The sequence below is a fragment of the Echinops telfairi genome, unplaced genomic scaffold, assembly GCF_000313985.2.
Source record: "Echinops telfairi isolate 266 unplaced genomic scaffold, ASM31398v2 ScPeMD7_18;HRSCAF=68, whole genome shotgun sequence".
Taxonomy (NCBI): domain Eukaryota; kingdom Metazoa; phylum Chordata; class Mammalia; order Afrosoricida; family Tenrecidae; genus Echinops; species Echinops telfairi.
The window spans coordinates 97,840,091-97,844,518 of NW_022103915.1; the positions used below are offsets into that span (position 1 = coordinate 97,840,091).

Here is a 4,428-nt window from a genome sequence, read left to right on the forward strand (position 1 = left end):
ATTCTGAGATTCCTCAGCCCTGCAACCAACAGGTTTGTGGGCCACTTTCGGCAGCCTTGTGGGCCAGCAGCCCATTGTGATCTGTGCCTGGGGCCACAGAAGTCAGGAGAGGCCTCCAAATGGGTGCCTGCTTCGTGCATTTGGAACTCGCCAGTCTCCACAGCCCTGTGAGTCATTTCCTTGTCAGTCTGTGATATGGAACCCTAAGATGGGCGGGACAGCAGAGTGGCGGCGAAGTCATTGATGTGAGGGATGATGGCATGGAAACGCTGGACAGGTGGGACATCTTTAACCTCGGCCTCATAGGGATCGGCTTTGTGCGACCCTTCGGTAATAAAGTATCCATGCAGGGACAAATCTGCAGAGATGACCCCTTGAAGGATCACAGGAATTGGTCACAGTGACTATCTCCAGGAAAGGCCGCTTGAGGGCAGGGACTGGAACAGGGGCAGGCGGGAGAGACTTTCTTCTCACTGTACACACGTCGAAACCTTTTGCCTTTCGTCCCACACGCCTGTTACTTAGTTAAAAATGATTCTCAGCAAACTTGACAAAGGAAGCATTTCTGTTTCCCTACCATGATACAGTCACCAAAATGACTCAGAAATAGACAATGAACGCTAGCACTGCGAGACACTGATAGGGTCATGAGGATAAACCTGGTCTGAAGCCAGGAAGGTTCTGTCCTCCAAAGTTCACCGTTTAAACTTACTGTCAGCTGACGCGGAGTTGGCCCGTGACTCATAGTGACCCCATTGCACCACGGAAGGAAACCCTGCACATTCCGTGCCGTTCCCATGACGAGTAACAGGACCACTGTGGTCCATGGGCTGATTTTTCAGAAGTAGAGTGCCAGGCCTTTCTTCTGCAGTACCTTTGGTCTGGAATCACTGGGGAGACCTGTGCGGCATCATAGCAACACGCGCTTTTCCCTGACATGTGGGTGGTGGCTGTGTATGAGGTGCACTGGCTGCGATGGGACCCTGGTCCCCTGCACAAACAGTGAGACTGATACCACCGAACTCGTTAAACACACACAGACCTGTGTGTTGAGCCATTGTTGTCAGGTGCCATTCAGTCAGTGCTGACCCATCTGGGTAGACTAGGGAAACAAATTCATAGACACTCATACGTGTATAGGAAAGAGCTTCATGTTCAAGAGCAATTGAATATTGAGAAAGCATCGCAGCCTAGGCCAGATCAAGTCCAGAAGTCCGATATTAGCCCATAGGTCTGATACCAGTCTGTGGGATATAAAAAGACTTTCCCCAGCTTTGTCTCCCCAAAAGATATGCCAAACATTTGAGGTTGTTTGCCAGCACATGGTGGGAGGTAAGATGTGCAAGAGTTATCCTCCCTGAAGGCATTCAGCCATCAGACTACTGTTTGGTCTGACCACATGTGGGGTTCACTCCCTGCAGTTAGGGACAATGGATTGCTTCCCATGAAAGCTTGGAGTCTCCAGCTCAAGGGCGATCAAGGTTAGGCCACCATCATGAATCTAAGGTCTGCCCATCTTGTCACATGTGTACCCCCAATACCTCCCCTTCCTATTGCGAGTATACCCCTAGAGCTAGATTGTCCCCCTCATTACTGTAGTATCTATAGTACAACCCCTTCCTGTGACATATGTCTACCTGAAATTAGGGTGCTTGCACGCCCCCCAAAGATATATAAGCCTTGGTGAGCAATAAATCACACTCCTTCTCTCCTCTCTCCTGTCCTCTCTGCCCGAGCTGTGTGCAGACCTGGCTGGCAAGATCATGGCCATCCAGGAGGTGAGCGTGCTACCATGAAATGTGTCTGACTCTATGTTGCTCTCTCTCCTCTTATTCCCTATGACTTTACTATAATCTATCTACATATTTTTTTAACCGTACAATTGCATTTACTGAACCCCTGATTAGTTGGGAGGAGCTGGCTTCCTCCACACCAATCTATAAAGTCCTCTTCAGACTCGTGAAACACATGCAATGACACCGAATGCAGAAAGATCACAAGCCAGTGGGTGTTAAGTCTTGTGGCTCCAGAGGCGTTGAAATCTCAACACTGGCAGGGGTCTCCACGTGGCTCCTCTAGCTCCAGGGCTCTGGCTCCATCAGAGTAGCTCCACGTGGCTTGTCAACAGGGATGTCTCCCAGGGAGTGAGCATGTGTCCCACCTGCAGCCAGCTATTTATCTCCTTAGCGCCTCCAAATGAGGTCATCAAGCTACTACCTGATTGACAGGCTAGACTCCACCCCTTCACTCTGAATCCTCAAATTGACACCAGATTATGTAACTGCCACAGCAACCCTGTGCACAACAGAAGGAAACACTGCCGGTCCTGCACTAGCCTCACAAGTGCTCCTGTGCCTGAGCCCACAGCTGCAGCACTGTGTCCACCCGCTCGGTGAGGGCCTTCCCTCAGGTGTTCTTTTAGCCTATTTGGCTTCAACTTCTTCTCAACCTTCCCTGAAGTGCAGCTTACTTACATGACGTTGTCAGACAGGGACCTCTGCTCTGAGTTCATGGACTCTGCTTATCCGTGCATAAAAATTGCTTTCCTTCTTTTTAACATGGTAGCTCCTGGTGTGTGAATAATTACCTGAGCTATGCATGGAGCTAGCGCAGCAGATAACTCTCAGAAGACACAGCGCTAAAAGCAAACTGGTGCACAGAAACTCTCCGACGATGCTGTTAACCAAAGAAAAGCCCTCTGAAACCAAGAAATGCCTTCTGCAACTAGAAAAGCATTCAAAAGTTACTCCCGGTGGAGAAGAGGGTCCTGTGAAGCCGATATATCACTGGCTAATGTAGAACTCAATCTAGCCAATTTGCAAAGTAGTATGCCCATTCATGCAATTATTAAAAAAAAAAAACCACAACCTTAATGTCATTTGACCTGGTAATACCCCTCATGGGAATTTGTCCCAGGAAATGTTTCCAATGGAGAGGAGTTGTGTACAGACAGATCTTCCCCAGGGTGTCTCTCTCCTTCAGCATGACAAGGGCAGGGCCAAGAGAGGTTTGTTTTGGAGCCTGGGTTTGAGGACTTGATTCAGGATCGGCCACTTAGTAGCTGTGTGGCCTTGGGCAAGTGACCTGGTCTTCCTGAGTCCACATCTGCCAGGGCAGAAGGATGGAAATCAGGCTGGGAAAGTTGTTGGGGAATAAATTTGGGGGATCTTTGCAGCTAAGTCAAGGGCTCGGGCCCTGCAGCAGTCGGCATCATTACAGGTACTGGATCCGAGTTCTGCGTCAGGAAGATGAATATGGCAGTCGTATCTAAGATGAACTGAACGGGGGCATCCCCAAAGCGGGAAGGCCACTTAGAAGGCTTCTGCGGGCATCTGCATGGGCGTCAATGGCCAATCAAATGAGGCAGCCCAAACGGAGGGCGGTGGGGGATGAGGCTTCTTCATAACTCTGCAGCCTCTCTCCCAGCAGCATCTGTTGATGGTCTGCGCTGAGCAGTAATCTTGCAGGAGGACCCCCGATGCAGACAGAGCCATTTACAGTTCAAAAAGAGCTCCCTGCCACCCCCCACCCCATCTCTCTAATTGCCATGGAGGAAATCGCCACACTGGTCATTGACAATGGCTCTGGTATGTGCAAGGCTGGCTTTGCTGGCAACACCGCCCCCTGCGCCATCTTCCCGTCCATCATTGGGTGCCCCTGGCCCCAGGGCATCATGGTAGGCATGGGCCATAAGGACAGCTATGTGGGCGATGAGGCCCAGAGCAGGTGAGGCCTCCTCACACTGGAGTACCCAATCGAGCATGGCATCATCCCCAACTGTGACGACATGGAGAAAATCTGCCACCACCCCTTCTACAACCAGCTGTGTGTTGTCCCCGAGGAGCACCCGGTGCTACTGACGGAGGCTCCCCTGAATTCCAAGGCCAACCGAGAGAAGATGACCCAGATCATGTTTGAGACCTTCAACACCCCGGCCATGCACATGGGCATCCAGGCCGTGCTGTCCCTGTCTGTCTCTGGTCGCACCATGGGCATTGTCATAGACTCCAGTGATGGCGTCACACACACCGTGCCCTTCTACGAAGGCTACACCCTGCCCCTACCATCCTGCGTCATGAAGATCCTGACCGAGCGGGGCTATAGCTTCACCACCAAGGCCGAACGGGAGATCGTGTGTGGCATCAAGGAGAAGCTCTGCTCCGTTGCCCTGGACTGCCACCACCGCCTCCTCCTTGTCCCTGGAGAAGAGCTACGAGTTGCCTGATGGCCAGGTCATCACCATCAGCAACAAGCGCTTCCACTGCCCTGAAGTGCTCTTCCAGCCCTCTGTCCTGCAGCATCCACGAGACCACCTTCAACTCCATCATGGAGTTTGACGTGGACATCCGGAAGGACCTGCGCGCCAACACAGTGCTATCCGGCAGGACCACCATGTACCCTGGCATCCCAGACCAGATGCAGAACGAG

At 51.7% G+C, this 4,428-nt stretch overlaps 1 pseudogene; it reads left to right on the top strand.

Moving 5' to 3' along the window:
* The first annotated feature begins 3,544 nt into the window (after positions 1-3,544).
* The window catches only part of LOC101660493, a 4,938-nt pseudogene continuing 4,054 nt past the window's right edge, over positions 3,545-4,428 (top strand).